Genomic DNA, 20,996 nt, shown 5'->3' on the forward strand with positions numbered 1-20,996 from the left:
ATATATATATATATATATATATATATATATATATATATTGTGTTTGTGTGTTCCCGTGTATGTGTTTATTTCATTGTTCACGTACTAATTCAGGTGTTTTTATTATTGTAGTAGAATAGCATATTTTGCGGTTTGTTAGAATTGTCTCCTTTCTAAGTGATTTGTTCTTAGGAAGCTAAATTTGTAATAATACGTGTTACAAGACCTATGCGACAATTTTCGGAAGATTATTCCGGACACGAAAGAAAGACTTTTTGAACTTTAGTGCAACTAGTTTCGGAGCTGCAAGATGCCGAATGCGTAGGAAATTGAATTTCAAGGGAACATAATTTTAAAACTACTCTATGTAGAGAGTGCGGCTTCCTAAATTACTGTCGAAGTCATATCTTTTCTATTTACAAATGTTTGTTTCAAAATTATGTATTGTGTCCGGAATAACCTCCCGAAGTTTGTCGCATACGTTTTGAAACACCCTGTACATGTACATATAGCTTTATTAAGTGTTTTAAAGTATTATGGAGCTTACAAAACGAAATGTGGGGAAAGATAGGAACACTTTAAACTTATTAATATTGTATTACATAGTGAACGTTTCCTACGAATTTTAAAAACGTGTTTTTTTTTTCCTTTTCACCTAATGATTCAAATGTCTTTGTTGTTTAGTGTAATATATTTTGCCTCTTGGAACTCGCATTTCTATTGCATTTGTACTTGACGTAAGCTAAATTAGTAATAATACACAGGGTGTTACAAGGTCTATACGGCAAATTTTGGGAGGTTATTCCTCTCTCACACACAAAAAGTTCTTTTGAACTTTTGTTTAGTCACATTGACACCCGTTTAGTGACACGTTGAAAGGATTGTCACTCCGTTTGACATTTCAGTTTTGTAAACTTGACATTCCAGAAGGGTGAAATTTGACGTCATTCTGGAGTTTTCTGCAATCTGTTATTTTTTGGTAGCTACGCATAGCTTTCTTTTTCTTTCCTCCCCCCTCATTTTTTTTTTTTTTTTTTGAATTTTCTGTCATTTGTACTTCAAGGAAACCAAATTAATTGTAACACTATTGTGTACTGTACATATGGAACTATTACTTATACAAGTAAAATAAATCAGTATATTCCGTACCCTGAATTATTATTAAATATTTAAAATTTGACGAATTCTGTTATTACTTTTATTCCAGATAGGGAGATAATTTGTTAGAATCTTGTACCTAGAATAGTACCTTAGTTACTTTGATTAGTCAGTACCTGTACAGTACCTATCTTGGGTAGTACTTTGGCTATCTATTACCTGATACCTGTTACCGATACAAATTTGAGTCAGTGCCTTGTACCTGTACCAAGCTATAAGAAATCGTGCCTAACCCAATAGTGATTATCTTCTGCAGATATTTCTGCGTCTGGGTTCTTCGGCGATTACACAACCCGGGAAAGTGGAGGTGGAAAGAATATAAAAGAAGAGAGGCCTCTCGTGGCTAAGCGGCTAGGGTACGCGCCTTTGGCGTGGGAGACCCGGGTTCGATTCCCGGCGGGAGCTCATGTTCGGATTCCACGTTAATCAGTAGGTCCACGTCTCATATAGCCTCGCTGCTGAACGGGACGCTAAATTAAAATCAAATCAAAAATATAAAAGTAGAGATCCGTGTCCCCCAAATGATTTCCTGGATCCAACAAATGACCGACTTTTAAAACATTATCCTAAGATTACTTCGCTTCAGTTATTTAAAAATAACAAAGTGTACATATAATTAATAATTTACGGAAGTTGCAGCTTCTTTAACCCAAATGAAAAAAAAAAAAAAACTTGTGCTTCAATTATATCCAAATTTAAAGGAAAAGGTTTAGATAATGGAACTATATTATTGAATACCATTTATAATTTTTCGAGTGTGTAATTCTTCTTTAGATTTGTGTCAACATAAACTGCATAATAAACATATGGACTTTGAAAAATACTTTTTTTGACAGCAGATTACACAATTTATTTAACTTATTGACAGTTTGAAGACAAACGTTTTAACAAGGTACTATAAATACTGCCATAAAACAATGGTACTAAACTGCTTTGTAAGTACTTTATATTTTTATATGCTATAACTAGTGTTTTAATAAACATATTTTTTATTGGATGGAAAATTTGATGAAAAACGCTTTTATTCTGTTTTGCATTTTTTTTGATACTTGGTGTAAAACAGGAAGTGAGATATAGCTGTTAATAAAAAAAAATTATGGTGTTTTTTAATCACGAATAATAAATAAATATTTTTGTCAGTAAATCTTAGTCTTATGTAGATAGGTTCTGTGTACAAGGGCTTAAATTGAAATAGTTATACACAAATTTATGTTTTTTCCGGGCTAGTAGTTCTTGGTTAGGCATAATAAAAACTACCTGGTACATAATATTTATGGGGGGAAAAAAGCTTAAAAAATATATAGATTTTTTCGGACGGAAACTAAAATTTTCCGTTTTTTCAGGCCTCAAATTTTTTAACCTTTGTATATTGTAACTGCCCCTCCTAGATAAACCTGCTGGCTACACCCCTGCTCTAGTGTAATGTAATCCGATCGACATTCATCCCCCACCCATGGGCATAACTACTATGGGACAAAACTAAAGGGGCCCATAGACGATCCATGGTTTGTACAAACATTAAGTTTGTGCAAACACTGTGTTTGCGCAAACTCTCTGCCATACACGATTCTACTGTTTGTACAAACTTCAGTTCAATTTTGAGTTTGATCGCGTAAATATGTCCACTGAAGCAGCTTGTTTAGCTATAATAATGGCTTGTGCATGGAAGGGGAAAAACCCGCGAAACCAAAAAGGAAGAACAGGTTGTGGATGAGAGAGTGGTTCAAGAAACGGTCTAGTTTAGTATTCAAAATTTAATTGCCGACAGGCACGTAGCCAGGATTTCGTAATGGGGGAGGACCATGATATGAAATACGGTGGTCAGGGGCTCGATCATTCTAAACTTTTTTACTGGAACATATATTGGTTCGTTTAGCAAGGATTTCGTAACGGGGGCGTGACTTGAAATTCTGAAGGACCAGGAGCTCGATCAATCTAAAGTGCTTTAGTATCAACATATATCGGTTTGTTAGGACAATAAAATGAGGATATGTTGTCAAGTATTTAATAACAAACTATGAAGAAATTTCGAGCAAAATAATAATAAAAAAACGTAGTGAAAAAAATTATAAACTATTTACGCCCTTCTTCTGTTTATTCAAATATAACAATTTTCCTTACATTACGATCTCAACTATTATAAAAAGTACATATTCACTATTATAAACAGTACATACTCAATAATGTCTTGTAAAGTATTTTACAATATTTGCGTTCCTTCGTTTCCCTGCGGGAGCTCATGTGGTTCGGATTCCACGTTAATCAGTAGGTCCACGTATCATATAGCCTTGCTGCTGAAAGAGACGATAAACTAAACTCAACTCAACTATATTTGCGTTCCTTTCTCTGTTGAATCAAATGTTAACAGAACTTTCTTTCCACATAAATTTTTGTTTTTATTATTCGTCAACTACTGTCTGTTCCAAATAACATATCAAAAGAGCAGTAGAAAATTGTTTTTGAAATAACATGTTTGATACTGTAAGGATGCGATGAAAAATTATGATTTTAAAAAATGTCCACGCAATTACACAACGGCACTATGCTTTCGGAAGCTTGAAATCTCCCTGACTAGTAGCAGAAATTCTGACAATTCCGTAACTTTTATAGAAATTACAAATTCCCTGTCTCTTCCAGGATATCTCGCTCACCTCGCCACCATGTATTGCAAGCAATACAAATTTCCTCATGAGAAAAAGTAACCAAAAGCTTCCTGTAGTTTATTTTTAACGCTGATCCTTTTTTTCTAATTTCATTTTGTTTAATCTTCCCTTATTTTTTTTCATTTCTGGGCTCGAAGGAGGGATTCTGACCCCCCTAAATCCCCCTTGGCTACATGGTTGTTGTCGAGCTTGAGATAAGTTCGACTGTGGTCTTATTTACGAATGGATTCAACTATATTTGGTGAAATATTGGAAATGGGTACTCCTCTTATTCGAGAAGAGGATACAAATATGAAAGATGCAGTATCTCGCGAGCGAGTTCTTTGACACTTTGCATTATCTTGCATGCGGAAACACGTACGAGAACTTAAATTTGAAACAGCCATTGCACCCCAGACGCTTGGACAAATTGTTATAGAAACGTGTGAGGCCGCATTTTTCAGATTCCTGTTTTTATAATCTTCACTCTTTACCTTCCACAGTTCTGGTAAATTTCGATAAAGTTCAATAAATTCTTGCCAGAATTCTTGAATCCTATTCATTAACGCCACAGCGCGAGAAATAAGCGTTTCTACATAAGGTCTCCTACCTATAGGGCCCATACACGGTCCACGGTTTGTGCAAACAAGGCTGTTTGTGCAAATAATTTGACCGTGTATGGTGCTGTATGAACTGTTTGCGCAAACATTGGTGCAAACTTTTTCCACATCGAACTCGTTCAAAAATTGTTTACACAAACATGATGTTTGCGCAAACACGTGGACCGTGTATGGGCATGTTTGTGCAAACACGAGCTTTATTTCCGAGTAAGAGGCCTAATGTACAGACGCTTATTTCTTGCGCTATAGCGTCAATGAATAGGAATCAACAATTCTGGAGAGAATTTATTGAACTTTATCGAAATTTATTCAACAATAGGAATCAACAATTTTCGAACGAGTTCGATGTGGAAAATGTTTGCACAAACGTTTGCGCAAACAGTTCATACAGCTCCATACACGGTCAAACTGTTTGCACAAACCGTGGACCGTGTATGAACCCTATAAGAGATGAATCCTAAGGTTTCGGAAACGCAACCATTGCACATACTGAATAAAGTGTGTAACACAGTGGTTTCCATTTCATGAATTTTTGGCGATTGTATGCATTTACACATTATTCACAGATATAGCAGTCTTTTTTGTAATTAGAGCTCAGATATTTGCTATAATTACGACTCGCTTTTTAAAAAATACGATAAACAAAAAACGCGTAAAAAATGCTTGTCATAAACGTGGAAAATGCACTGAAAGAGCCTTAAAATATATTATGACGTCAAATATTATTCTAAAATATGCTATTTTCACTGTACCTTAGCTGAGATTTACTACAAATATTTGAATTAAAGTACGTCAAAATAAGTTTGAATTAAAGTACGTCTCCTTGTAACGTAAAATTATACCTACGCAATACTTTTATGATATGTTTGATAAAGCGAAACAAAATTATAGGTTCACACGAGAGGTCATTGTTGAACTGTAGTTAGGGTGACCAAATCGTCAACTAGAAAAAACGGGACACCTTTTATTTCTGGATAGGTTGCTCCCCTAAATATATTTTTTAGCCTCTCCGTTCTCTCTCTCTCATTTTGAATCTCTCACAAAAAAGGGCAAATTTACACTTTTTCAGCTAACAAAAAATGAAATATTTGAAAACATTACTAAAAATATATGAGCGCTCAAATCTATCATCAACAGGATTTATAATTACTCTCAGCATCGGATTCCAACTCCTTTTATTTGCATTGTCTTACTTTTAAACATTGTTTCATTTACAACTAGTTTTCTTTTTTACTTTCACTTTTATAGTTCTATACTTCTGGTCACCTTTCGTAAATGGAAGTATGTTACATCTTAGTCAAATCACGGAAACACTGTACTGTACTGATGACAGCTCCTCAATCTTTCACCGCCCGAAACAGAGTAAAAACAGGTTACATTTGTTCTCCATAAGACTTTCAGCCCCTTGCGCTGTCGTCTGCGGAGCGGGGAGGCCTAGGAGGGAAAACAGTGCAACCACCACATCCAATATTACAAACGTCGTAATGACGTTGCTCAGTAATTAGACATATTCCAATATAATCATATAGCTTAGAAAATAATAATATAAATTAGGAAATTTTAGCGATTCGGAAGGTTTCTTGTACGCAATGTACCTAAATACGGTACATTTTGGTGTCCCGGGGGAAGTTTTCGGGACACCGGGAATGGTAGTGAAAAAACGGGACAATCCCGTTTTTACGGGACGATTGGTCACCCTAACTGTAGTGCAATTTTTATATAGTGCGAATGTTATATCGACTTGTGGAAAAACAGTAGGGAAACTGTAGTCGCGTTCTTCTTCTTCTTCTTAATAATAATAATAATAATAAACTGAAAAGCGCGAAAAATGTGCAGAAAAGTTCTAAAACGGCAAACAGCAAGAATGCCAAAAATACTTTTACGATGAAAGTCAAGAGCGTTATTTTTCTCATTATATGAACAGCTAATGTATTTTGTTTTGTTCCCCATATATACTTGCCCTAGTTATAATTAAATTATCTACCATTCTGCTACGGAGAATGTTGATTATGGGTCGTCAGAAAGTCTTCGGTATTATCTTGCAGGGGGCTGCCCTCACCCTTCTTTTCTCTTCGCATACTTTGAACAATTCGAAATGGCTCTTCTATGCCCCATGGCAATCGTGTCATATGGATGGATTTGTTGGCTGATGGGCACTTGATGCTTCTATGTTCGAGCCAAACAGGTTTTCAGCATTACCCCCTGCAAGCAAGTGCCAACTTCTCCCTCCCCCTGCCCGTTGCATTTCGAAGCAGATATTGCGAGCACACAGGACAAAAGAGGTCTTCGCCGGGATTTCACGTATTCTCGTCCACACCACAATTTCCGCAGCACTCGCCCCACACGAATAGTTTGTTTCACCCCCAAGTCCAAGACTTTCTCGTCAGCTGAGCCGTTGGCTTCAACGTGTAGAATGTACGGACTATTTCCTGACTCGGATTCTGACCATTGCGGCGGTGCAAGGGATTTTGGCTTGAGAGAATCTGTCAATCTCGTGACGTATCTGCTACGTCAGTGGTAAAAGCCACGCAAATAACATCTCAAAAATCACGCCCTTTTTACCCCTGTTCCTCGGTTTTAAGTTTTCTCGCTTGTATGACGGAGCCTTAAGTTCAAGAATGATTATACCTAACATTCCAAGAAGAAATGGAATCTTTAAGTTGTACGTCCCACGCTTATGCCCGCTACGCTAAAGGGGACGGTGATGATGAGAAATGAATGAAATGAAGAAAGTGGGAGGAAACGGGAGAACCCCGAGAAAACCAATACTCATAGGGTTTGTCCACCGTAAAGCTCACTTGGCGCGAGCTTGGATCGAACCAAGGACTCCATGCACCAGAGGTGAACCCCTCTACCACTAAGCCACCGCGGCCCTAACTAAATTCCAATATGTCTAAGGAAAAAATGAAAATGAAATCTTTAAGTTTTACGTCCCACGCTTATGCCGGTTAGGCTAAAGGAGACGGTGATAATGAGAGATGAGTGAAATGGTGGAATGAAGAAAGTGGGAGGAAACGGGAGAACCCCGAGAAAACCCACGATCATGGTGTTTGTCCACCACAAAGTTCAGTTGGCGGGGGCTGGGATCGAACCCGGGACCCCAAGCGCCAGAGGTGAACACTCTACCACTGAGCCACCGCGCCCCCATATGTCTAAGGAGTTTGGATTACTAAAACTTCTTTATATATTTACCATGTCTGTCCGGGAGACAAAAAAAAAAAAAAAATCAAAAACTATGGATCACCATTAATTTTGGCCAGAATGTACAGGATCGAAAGTTAGCATTAAAGTTCGTTGATTACGGTAATATTCAAATCGGAAATGACTAACCTGAACCACTTCCGGTTTTAATATAGTAACCGGAAAAAGATGGAACCTATCGTTTGGACGTTGGCTCGATTACAAAATGTTTGCTTCGATACAGTTTGGTAGTCTAAAAATCGGTAAAAGACAGTGAAAAGCGGTTTTCAGGAATCAATTGTGCTTCCGAAGAATATATTCCATCTTCACTTAATTTCTCTACTAAAACCGGAAGTAGTAGGAATCTACTGTCACTTCCGGTTTCAATACTGAGAAAATATCACGCCATACGAACCAAACTTCAAGTGAATACGTGACACCAGGGCCGGCGCGAGGGGGGTCGAGGCGTGCCATCGCCCAGGACAGCAAAATTTGAAAAGGGCGACAATAACGAACATGCCAGATAACCTACAAAATGCTTTCCACTTAGACATATTGCTGTTTTATTTATTTATTTATTTTTGCAATATACTAAATCGAACAGAAAGTATGTTAGAACTCAACTATTTTACGTAGGAAATTTTTATTTCTATGTAGTGTCGATGTCAATAAGTTTCCTGTGATTTGCCCACCTCTTGTTCCAACTTGCATATCACTGATCTAGTAGAAACCTGTCTATAAACACTGCAAGCTCACCTATTGAGCAGCAGGCATTTTCATCCAGATAAAAATGCATCAAGTCAAGTAGTAGTCTTCTCAACAGTTCTTCGCAATCTACAGCATCAAAGAGTTTACAACTTATTATCGCAGTGTAAGCAAAAGAAAAAAAAAAATAATAAAATTAAAATATATGGCTGAAACAACGTGAAAGCCAAGAATAGAGGCCAGTGACCAAGAAACCGAGTGACCAAGTCACATGCAAACCATCGTGAGATACGAAAAGTACCAAAACCCTAATTCCCTTATCAAAATTTTATCGACAATTTTTGTAACATAATTGAGTTTAAATCTTCGGAGAACACGATGACAAACACATGTTTAAAATGTTAACAAGATCGTCCATAGAGCGGAAGGACTGCTCCGTAACCTTCACGCCTAATTCATTGACGACAAGGTCATGGTTGACACTTGATAACAGATACAAGAAAAAGTGTCACTCAAAATGACACGGTTCATTGAAATATATTTAATTAATAGATAGCGCTCTTTCTAGGAAAAGAAAAATTTAGAAAAAAATTGCTTTCCGAACATGATTATTAATGTTAATCTCCTGATTTGCGTAAGAGATAATCTTGACTCGCTTTAAAGAAAAATAAATCTATAATGACATTAATGGAATCATCTCAGGGATATAAATTCCAATATTTCAACTCACCTTCATTGAAATATGACGTCACATCTCATCACATTTACGAAGCCGTGAGCTCAAAAGGAGATTTGGGAAAAAAAATGAAGGTCAATAAATAAATTAAAGAGTTGTAATGCAGTCTTCATTATATTTTCTCTTTTTTCCAATATTCCAGATAACAGATCAAAATTGATGTTCTCACTCTGCAACACAGGTTTCCAGATTCGAATCTCGCGGCTACTCATCCTGACTGTACGTAAGAGCAGTTACCTTTGGTGCCATGGATGCATGGTGGCTCAGTAATAGAATACTTACCTCTGGTGCGTGGGGTCCCTGGTTCGATCACAGCTCGCGCCAAGTGAGCTTTGTGGTTTACAAACACCATGTGCATGGTTTCCTCGGGGTTCTTCCGTTTCCTCAAACTTTCTTCATTCCATTCACATTTCTCATCATTACCGTCTCCTTTAGCATAGTCGGCATAATCGTGGGACGTAAAACTGAAAGATTTCATTTCCTTTTCCCTTTTATCTTAAAGGGTATACTCGTGGGACGTTAAGGGGCCGCTGATATGGTGGCTCAGTGATAGAGTGTTCACCTTTGGTGCTTGTAGTCCCGGGTTCGATCCCAACCCCCGCCAAGTGAAATTTGTGGTGAACAAACACCATATACGTGGGTTTCCTTGGGGTTCTCCCGTTTCCTCCCACTTTCTTCATTCCACCATTCCATTCATTTCTCATCATTACCGTCTTCTTTAGCATAGTTGACATCATCGTGGGACGTAAAACTACACAATTTCATTTCCTTTTATTTTTCCTTTATCGTAAAGGGTATACTCGTAGGACGTTAAATTAAAATATTTAAGTTCTTTCATTTTGTGGTGGAAAGCATTTTTGGTCCGATCATAGGCCATATGAGATTGTGGAGGAGAATGTGATATTTTCTCAGAGTTCTCCCGTTTACTCTTACGTTCCCATACCACCATTCTTTTTTTAAAAAAAGTATTCATTCATTTTCATTAATCCTCCGCCTCCTTTAGCAAACAGGGCATAATCGTGAGGTCCAATCCTTCTAGGTCAGCGTTTCCCAACCGGTGTGCCATGAATGGGTCGTTGGTGTGCCGCGAGGAAATCGAAACAAAATTATTAATTCTATAGCAATCAAATTACAAATCGTAGGGAAAAATGTACATTTCTATTTCACACTACTATGAATCTACAATTTTAAGTTTCATACCGTGTTACTTTTTGTACATTTTTAATGTTGAAAAAGGTATTTATCATTGTTATGACCATTATTGCTTCTTTATTGTTGCAGATTATTTCGTAACTTGAAAATTTAAAATATCATTCAGTCTCTTCGACAAAGCAAACATGCATACAAATTGTGTTTTAAAAGCAAAAGAGATTTGTTCGTTCATTATTTAGTGATCTTCCTTCTTAGTGAAAGGTTCGATACAGTTTTCGAAAAAGAAAAACCTGAGTCCACTATTTCATTGCAATTGTTTTCTATTTTTAAATTAGAATGAAGAATAAGCATAACATTTTACCACTGGGGAAAACCAGTGATCGAGCTTTCTTCTCTGTGAGAAGATGATCAGTAATCACAGAAAAAAATACCACTGTGTTTTATGTTTACAAATAATAATATTTATAAGTGTGCCGCGAGAATTCAAGTTATACCCGTAGTGTGCCGCAAGTTGAAGAGGGTTGGGAAACGCTGTTCTAGGTGATAGTAGGTACCATTACCTGACAGACTGCTTTTCCCTGCTATTGTTAAGATTCACCAACTCTTCGAGTGGAAAATATTCCCGCGCGGAGTGGAAGAATGGATGTTGCCAATAAGCGACGAAAAGAAACTTGAAACCAGTGCAGGCTTTTGAGGGAAGTCACATCCGTAAATAATAAAATAATAATTTTGCTGCAAGCGAAGAGAAGAAACCTTAATTAACGTTCTAATTGTTGTAAAACAGAATTAGAATATTACCTAAGCTGTCTTGCCTTATCTTGTAGCTAGGGGAATTAGGAATTAGATATCTGGGCCTCGACATCTATGGCCATGTTAGCACGTCACGTATGAGAGATTATGTCTCTCGGCGAGAACACTATCCAAGAAAAAGGAAGCGACCTGGGACTTATAAGTTAGGTACCATCCCCGCTTTGCCTGGTGTGAATGAGAAAAACCCAGGAAAACCTCCCTCAGGATGGTTGGCCTGAAAAGGCTTTTACACTTTTGCGATCGACTGTCCTCGCCGGGAACCCCTTAACTTATGGTAATAATATTTTAATCCAGGGGCGGATCCAGAGGGGGGGGGCGATCGCCCTCCTCAGAAGAGGAAGCTTTCTTACTATATATATATAAATAAAACCCATCCCAAAGTTTGGAGCCCTTACAAGTAGCAGTATGACAACCCACCGCCCCCCCCAGAAATCAGTCCTGGATCCGTCCCTGTTTTAATCTTTACCAATGTGACTTGCCTCTACATTCCGCAACTGTTAGCCTTTTTAAATGTGAATACAGACAACAACTGAGAACATCAGCTACGTAGAATTAAGACTAGTAAGGAGTATAGAAGAAAACAGCCTGAGACCTTCAAATGTGAATATTGAAAAGAACTGCGAAAATAATTGATAGAATGAAAACCAATGAGGAGTGTTTGGAATAGTAAGAGAGAAAAGAACAATCAATAATGAACATAAAAACGAAATTAATAATAATAATAATAATAATAATTTGTTAAGACCACTGTACGAAAATATATTTTGAGGTAAGTGGGAAAAGGGAAACTGAAGAGAAGAGATGATAAAGTGTGTAACTTCTATGTTCAGACAAAGAAATTAAAGAACCGTATTATATGGAACCTCCTGCACCTGCAGAAGTGACACGCATCTGATGTCAGAATTATACTGACACGCATCTGATATTATTTCCATTGTAAAATGGCCTCATATTTTTATCTGAAACTTACATCTTAAGAGCTGACCATTTTCTTTTAAGTTGGAGAACGACAGACTTTTCTGGAAATTTTCCAATTGCAATCAATCATTAATTTTTACATTGAAAGATGGAAATGAGATAAAATTCGGGAAAAGAGTTAGGACAGCCGGTTACCGGATTCGAATCTGGGACCTTTCAATACAGAAGTTAAAATACTAACCATTAAACTACACTTACTAGTTAAAATGTTATTATTATTATTTTGTACTATATTTTACCTCAATTCCCTTCTCATAAAATAATATTCTTGTTATTTGAAAAAGAATACCGAAGATAGGCGAAATATTACAGAGATGTCAGACGAAGCATCTTTGAGAAGGCGAAATAGTACACACTTAGATAGAGATCGAATCAGGGACCCCACGCACCAGAGATAAGCGTTCTACCACTGAGCCATCATGCCCTTTACGATGCTGAAAGTGTTCTATCTTATTCTAATATCTGTCTCGAGTGTTGTGTCGGAATTTAATTTTGATTCCTTCACGCAAATGAAAAAGTTCTCCTACGCCTGTCTCTATGAATTCTATTCTGTCTATGCCGTGACAAGCTGCATTCAACTGCCCCATTCGTCGCCTAGTTATTGACAAAGGAACATATGCAACAACATCTTGTAATTTTAAATGTCTTTTTCCAGGCAATGTATGATTTTAAAATATACACTAACCAGTTTGAAGAAGAAAATACGAAAAAGGAAAGACAATCAAAATTGATTATAATATGATATGATGATTTTTTGGGATGAGTGTTTGTCTTTACGTTGTCATAACAACGTTTTGTAAATAAACGATACAATTCAGATTTGGATGTACGCATAATTATAAAGGTGTGCATTTATTTCAATAATTGTGTGCTACAATAAAAAGCGAGGAAAGCTAAATGCAATATCGATTGTTTTAAGTGATTTTAGTAATATAATCTAGTTATAATTATGACTGAGGACCTGTGTATAACGAGTTACGTTATAAAATTTTGGTGGTCCTCGCTGCAGGATTGAAGACGTCATACATATTGGAGAAGATAAGACTCTTGCTGATGACTGTACAAAGCAGTTATATACTTAAACAGAACTGACCTGGTAAGGCTGTATTACCACGTGAGTTAGAGCGACATAGTGGTTTAACAGGGTGTCTACTAAAATTCCAAAATGAAATTTCGTGACTTTTTCGTGACCTTTTCTTTACCAAATCACACAATTTCCTAACATTCTGAAGAGCGAATTTGGGTGCAAATTAGGCCGAATTTTCATCTATGCGATAGAAACGTACTTTGCTAGCGATTTAGTAGCGTCTAAAGCCGACCATAGACATTTTCGGTGGTGAATTTTGACGTTTTATAAAACAAAATTTTCCAATCGGTACTTACATTTGTACAGTTAAAAACATCGTGACTCAAAAAGCTAAATTTCGTGACTTTTTCGTGACCGATAGACACCCTGTTTAATGAGAGAGTGCTCACCTCTGGTGCTAGAGGACTTGGTTTGATCCCTAGCAACGTCAGTATGCGGTAGGTAACATCCGATTCTGTAACTTTTCTCATGTTTCCTTCCTCATTCTCATTCCATCAATTCCTTCATTGATCATCCGTCTCCTTTAGCCTACAGGGCATAATCTTAGGACGCCAAACTACGGATTTCATTTCCTTTCATTTCGAAATTCATTCAATAACCAAACAAATAATTAATATATCAAGAGATGAATGTACTTACCCGGTTCGTATAGTAGATGTCATTGCAGAATATCTCTTTCTTCGTTTCTTTTTAAACCATGGCTCCTGTACTACTTTCAAATAAGGAAAACAAAGAAATGAAATATTACGCACACTACAAAATCGCTGAAAGTAAGTCTCGTTTAAATAGTCAAATATTAAAACCATGATATACATGCATGTCTGGATCCTCTTTTAACAGATATTACCATTAATATTCCTGAAAAGCAAGTTGTATTATTTATTTATTTATTTATTTAAAAAAAAAAAAACACTATTTACAACTAACAGAAACCACCTAATAAGAAAACACTTTAAGAGTTACAGTACAAATAATACTTAATATAATTTGAAGAATATTTCACACACACACACACACACATATATATATATATATATATACAGTATAAACTCGTTAACACGAACTCGCTTAAGCCGAACACTCGGTTAGGACGAACAAAATTTCGGTCCCGGCATCGCTGTACGTTATCTTATAGGAAGTTTTATCGGTTAACACGAATTTCGGTTAGCACGAATTACGAACTCATTTTTAGTCCCTTGAGTCAGTAAAGGTTTTGATTTAACACGAACTTTCAATCCTTTTTTTTTTTTTTTCAGATCATTTTTCTTATTTCAGATTTCACTCCAGATCAGTTTTTGTCATACGATATTTATACAGACGAAAATTGCCTTGTAAATAAGAGAAAAACCAGAAACAGGTATCTTTCCTGTCTTATGAGGTGTTGATTCTGTCCTCCGTCAAGCGCTGAACATGCAGGTGCTTGGCAGACAAGCTGACGACAACTCGAGACAAAAAATCTCTCCCCTGTAACTCCAAACTGGTGACAGCAATCATAAATACCTTTCCGTTACTAGCGGTACTCACCCTGCTAGCGGAGTTATCAATTTTATAACTTGACCTGGATTTTCTGCGTGGAAACTTTTTTTTTTTTTTTTTTTTTTTAAATCTTCGAAGATAGGATAATAAACTTACTGTAGTGTTTTCACTTTTCAGAGGATGATACCGAGACCGAAACTAGTCTCGATCTCGATGTTAACTCGAATTTGAGACCGAGGAGTGCTTTTCGAAATTGAGACGAGACCGAAACTCAGTCTCATCTCGATACAATTCTAGGCATGGTATCAAGACAGAGAATAGTCTTGGTCTCGTCTCGATACCATCTCTAGTGTTTTCTATGACATACATAATATACTGTAGTGGTATGTATAGTCTGTATACTGTAGTGCGTATGTATGGAGAAAATGTATTCGAATAATAAAATTTGTGTCCCCGGTTAACACGAATTCTTTTAACACGAACTCCTGATTTTTCAGTCCCTTGGAATTCGTGTTAACGAGGGTTTACTGTATATATATATATATATATATATATATATATATATATATATATATATATATATATATATATATATATATATACAAAGATCTAGTATAGCACTGGTCATTATGCTGTACACTATCACCAAAACGACCGTACAAGATGTATCGTATGCACTGTTCTTGAATTATTTATGGAAAAAAAAGGTAAAAATAAACACCTTAACTTATACAGAACACCAAGAAATAATATAGAATTACACCTATTTTATCTTATACTCTGAAATTCACATAAAATCACTCTTATCGACATTAACTGTTGAAGACACCACTAAATCAACATTGTTACTGTACTGTAAAAGCACTGTGACACATGCATCTGAACCACACAATGATCTCTCAAAAGAATAGTTTCTTAAGATGCAGATTTCTTAAATAAAGATAGTACGATTAAAGCATACGCAAATATAAGTGATCAGTATCGTATCGTTCCATCGTTGTCAACAGTGTTTACCTTTGAAGAGCCACAAGGTCTAAGGATTTCATTGACAAAACTGCCTGATATTCTCAACCTGCACTGAGTATGTATATATATAGACAGTTACTAATGTAGGTAGAATCTTACACTATATCTTTATATAAGCGCCCATTATTATTTACTTTAATAACACTTGTACCACCAATAACTTAATTTTCACGATGTTTGAATTCGTTTAGCGCGCCTATTCCATTGCAGAACCTGAGAATCACGTCTTGTTTCTGTACTAAGAAAGGACTTTCAATCTCAAGCAACCAAATAATAATAATAATAATAATAATAATAATAATAATAATAATAATAATAATAATAATAATAATAATAATAATAATAATAATAATAACGCTAATGAACAAATTATATCTACCGCCTGAGTTTATTTATTCTATTTAGGATTTGGGGTGAAAAGTCGAGTATGAGTCTCCCATTAATTGTGTAGCTACTGGGAAGAATCCAGTGGCTGTCGATCACCACAGGTTAATACATCTGAATACCTGTAACACATGTTAGTGGAACTCTGAATACCTGTAACACGTGATGTCGAAAGTCACAATATTCAACTTTGCCCAGCCAAAAGTTGAATCAAGAATAATCCGTGCACTTTTTATTTTATTTATTTATTTTTTTACTATTTTATTTTATTCACTTGTACAAAGCACTCAATTTGACTCTTCAGAAACTTGTTTCTAATAACAACACTGGTGCATAAAGCTGACTATGAATATACAGTGTTGCTAACCAAAAATCATAATCTTGCTTTACAAACTCATAGACTATTTCGATATTTAATCCTAACATTTTTTTTTTTTTCCGTAATCCATGGCACAGTAGTAGCCTGAAAGTTTCGACGTCCCAGAATGTAGGAAAGTAGCGTTTCTTAAAAAGTATACGCAAAAGCTCAACTCATATATACCTATTCACTACGTATACACTGGCTTCTAGATAAAATCAACTATTTATACCCTTATAATTGTACTGTCTGTAAATTTTACAAATACTCGGGCTCCTATTCTTTATAGTTACGAATGTGTGTAAGTGGACGGAAGTAGGTTCTTGAGATTTATTAAAAAAAGAGAACTGTATAGCCATAAGAGACTTGCAATATTGCTTTCAATTTTTTTTTTTTTTTTCATACAAAATGCTGATTTGTATCAGTGTTTCTTCTTGAGTGTTAAAATTTAGGGGTTAAATTCCACTGCGAAGATAACCTATACCATGGTAGACATAACAGAACCTAATCTAACCTAACCTAATGTGTTTTATAAATTATCAGGAATCAAAAGAATTTATGTCCTAATAAGCCAATAGAATCCTCAAAATGCGTGGCGTAACACCAATATTATCGGAATAAGTTCCGAAGTTGGTCGTCCGTTTCTAGCAAACTTTTGAAAATTTATCGGGAAGAAATGGATAATTTGGTTGTTTGAGTGCTTGGTAATATGTAAGGAGAAGCGGATATAATCATGGAACTATCAGGCAAGCGGAGGGAACTTCTTCGCGTAAGGTTACCAATAGATGGATTGTGGGAGAAATAGGCACTTGTATCCTGAACATGCTGCAGGGGTACAGAGACACTCCTCTTTGTATCCTTACGCACGGACGAGAACTTCAACTACAGTATATTAATTTTAACAATATTAGTCCCAACTTCCCTAACCTGCAGCTAACACGAGCCTACTTACCCCAACCTTACTTTATTCTATCGTGCCCTACTCTATTATACCAGGATTGATTCTCGGTTAGAAAGAGCAAAACTCTAAATCCCATCTCATATAGTCTTGGTACTTACAAGAGACGCAAAATTTGGGTGAAGTTCCGATAAGCCCTGCCGCGCCAAACTAATGTACTAAGGTAAGTGAACGAAATCCAAACTAACTTAACCTATTCATAAGTGTTTATTGTCATATGGAAGTGTGTCTGTGGACAATATTGATTGCCAATAACATTCTTAAGGATGCTATATCTAATCGAGGTATGTTTAGTACAAGGGGTCCAGAAGCACGTAAAAAACACAAAATTTACAGGAGAAATGAGTGATGCAAGTACTTAGACGTAACATAACGTAACCAAATCTAACCTAACCTAACCTAACATAAACTAACGTAAGCTAACCTGAACTAACCTAAACTAACGTAAGCTAACCTGAACTAACCTAAACTAACGTAATATTAGTAGAAATAAGCGAAATTCTATTATCTTTTGGAAAATTATGCAGGACTTCTACACTAATATACCATAAACTAAACTATCCTAACGTAACCTAAATTAGCCTAACCTAACTTAAACTAACCAACACTACCCTAAACTAACCGAATGTGAACAGAAATTACCAAAATTGTAACATTTTTTCGAGAAAAGAGCTGGACCCCTTCTGCTAAACATAGGCCATCTAATCTTACATTCGACATGAAAATAACAAGTAAACATACTAAATTACTAAAATAAACATTCTATTTCAATTACTAATTTGGAGTAAACACTATAATACACGCTCCATCTCCGCATTGATAAGAAGAACCGTTTTAAAAAGGGTATAGTAGAGCAGGGTAGGGATAGGTAGGGTCGGGTTAGCTTAGGGTCAGGCCCGTATCCAGGGGGATCTAGGGAGCCGCCCCCCCTAAAATTTTCACGGTAGGCTTGCAAATTAACTATAATATGGTGATGAACTATCATATGATTGGATCGGACCCCCAAACTTCAGCCGCCCCCTCCCCCTACAGTTTTGGGCTGGCTACGGGCCTGCTTAAGGTTAGGGAAGTTTGGATCCATTTTGTAAAATTAATAGTGTTTCTGCGTAAGAACACTAACTGGAGCGGGCATTGTAAAGTTAAGCCCTAATTTGTAAACTACAGTCTTTCTATTTGATCTGTGCCCCTTCTGGTACTGCAGTCGATATGTGCCTTCCCGAACCTCCCTCAAAAGAGGAGGGAGTTGTTGCGGCCGAAATCTTTCAATGGTTAGATGCGGAAGCGTTGCCAAAATTAATTATTTCGCGGACTTCACTGTCCTCTATCTTCTTAGCCATTCTAAGCAGCCTACGATGTTCACTCGTCAGGATCAAACGACTGCATGACAAATTGGGAACAGAGCTGAGGTCATTCACTTCTTTTCCGTAACCAAAAGGAGAAATTCCTTCGTCAGAGGGTGACTGGCGTGGGGCCGAAGTATAGTTTGCATACTTTCCGAGGGCATAGATGAGATAGACAGGCTCTACGAGTCTTTAGTTTACCAAGTGAAAACTTTTAGATGAGTAACGGATGAGACAAAGGAAAGCACGTCATACTCTTGGATAAAAATTGTATTTCAAGATGTATGTTAAAACAAGAAATGCTTTCCCATCCCACTGTTGTAAACAATTATCATTATCCTTGTGAAAAGGTATTTTCCAATTACTTTCACTGAAAATGTTACAAGCTGAAGTCTCTGTAAAAATGAGAGCAGACGATTACATGACACAAATAAAATCATTCCATTACCTTTGAAGTTGCACACGGATAAGGAAGACTGGTGATATTTTACTTCTTAATTACTTCATTCCGCTTTGTTCTTGTATACAGATCAAGTAGAGATCCTTATAAAATGATTAACACAAATAACACTGTAACAAAATAAATAAATACAACATTTGTATACAAACACTGGTCTTTGACAGCTGAGCCGAGGAGTCAGTGGTAGTAGGCCATGAATTTAAAATGTTTCACCATGTTTCTACTTAAAATGCGATAGGTGTTTTTTTTTTCTTCAGATAGAGCTTTGCCAAAGATTGTCCCATAAAACCAAGAGAGTCATTGCGTACATGTTTGCATCAATGTAACTAAAAAGTTACGTTTTCATTTGCGACAATCGGTATTATGTGAATTTTCGTTATTACAAAATCAACAGCGTCATTTCAGTTGTTGTTGAATTTATTTTAGCGTCATTTTCAATAGCTAGGCTATATGAGACGTGAACCTACAGCATGACATGGTATTCAAGTCACATTAACTCCCACGAGGAATCAAACTTAATCCAGGCTCTGTCCATAAGGGTTGTAGAAAAATTAGGAATGACAGCAGATCTCTTCTGAACCTGTTAGATGGTGATCTAACAATGAAAAAAAAAAAAAAATCGAAGGTAACACTTCCGCAACATAGGCCTTCATTGTGAAATTCAATATTCAAAATTGCGCCCGCGCGTAAGTACCATATTATCTTTTCACAGAAACAAACTAGAAACTTCGTTCTTGTATCAAATTAAAGATGATTGATAGTAAAAGTAAGAAAATTGGGTATATTATTTACATGTTGCCGCCATATTTAAAAATAATGGTCATTTGGGCCAAAAATTAGTTTTTTTTTTTCGCTTCTCTTTTTTCATTTCATGATAAATAACTATGATGCTATTACAAATATGAAAGCTCAGCCCATAGTAATTAAAGAAGCATAATCTTAGCTTTCGATCGTTACTAATATCTTTAATAGATCTTTAAAAAATGATTCAGTTGGTTAAGTTTAAGTGGCGTTTGGTGTAGCGTTATTTTGGACTGTATAATAATAAATCACCGGAAAAGCACTCACTATGCTCAAAACTTTCAAAGCTATTAGTTTTCAACAAATTAAAATAGTCCATTCATTTTATTGGTAAATTAAAGGTAATAAATTGACGTGTCGCAGGAAATTAAATAATAATGTTATTGCATTTATCAAGTACTATTATTAACATGTTTGTTCATATAATATGTAGCTAATGTAATTATTATACTGTTTTATTTTGCAGACTCTGATGTCATGAGAATTTACTTTAATTTGATGATAACAACATATGTGCTTGAGAAAGCTAGTAGGTATTAAACGTACTTTTTTACAGTTTCAAAATTTTTACAAATATATGACTTTAGCTGTGCTTTACAGCAACGGCGCCGACTTTCCAAAAATTTATGAAGGTGCATATGCGGGACGTGTTATATGTTTTCAGGAGAGTTTTGTTATTTCTTTTTAGTTAAAATGTTTTATGAACAGTGTCATAAAGGGCTTTGTTCGATTCTATTCACAATATAATTCAATTTTTCATTGTGGGGGCTGCTTTTGACTAGGTCAGAGACAGACAAAGAAGTGGGGAGTGTGTTGCTTAGTTGTCTTTGCACAAACACATTTGAAACAAACAATTACGTTTTAGAGGTTAGGAATTTAACTTTCATCTTAATGTTTTAATTGCTTATTAATTTTTGATAATGGCAAGTGAGAAACATTTGTTTTGTTTCTATCAAAATATTTATTTGCGTGTTTGCTTGAGCCCCGGAGCACCCATGGAGTCGCCGCGCATGCTTTAGAGAATATTTACATATTTCTTTTCAGAATATAACGTAAAATTACTCAACATGAAATACTCGAAATAATGTTTCGAATTTCCAAATATTTTAGCTGTGCTTGAGAACAATATTTGTATTTTTCTTGCAA

General features: G+C 36.0%; 1 protein-coding gene across 1 annotated transcript in view; it reads right to left on the reverse strand.

Moving 5' to 3' along the window:
- The window catches only part of LOC145685697 (proton-coupled amino acid transporter-like protein pathetic), a 166,670-nt gene extending 147,455 nt beyond the window's left edge, over positions 1–19,215 (reverse strand). Inside the window, exon 1 of the mRNA XM_081758135.1 lies at positions 19,038–19,215. The gene's annotated coding sequence lies outside the window, so the exon portion shown is untranslated. The remainder of the gene's footprint in view (positions 1–19,037) is intronic.
- Positions 19,216–20,996: the final 1,781 nt, after the last annotated feature.

This window comes from Thermobia domestica, chromosome 5, assembly GCF_964235325.1.
Source record: "Thermobia domestica chromosome 5, izTheDome1.hap1.1, whole genome shotgun sequence".
NCBI classification, from domain to species: Eukaryota; Metazoa; Arthropoda; class Insecta; order Zygentoma; family Lepismatidae; genus Thermobia; species Thermobia domestica.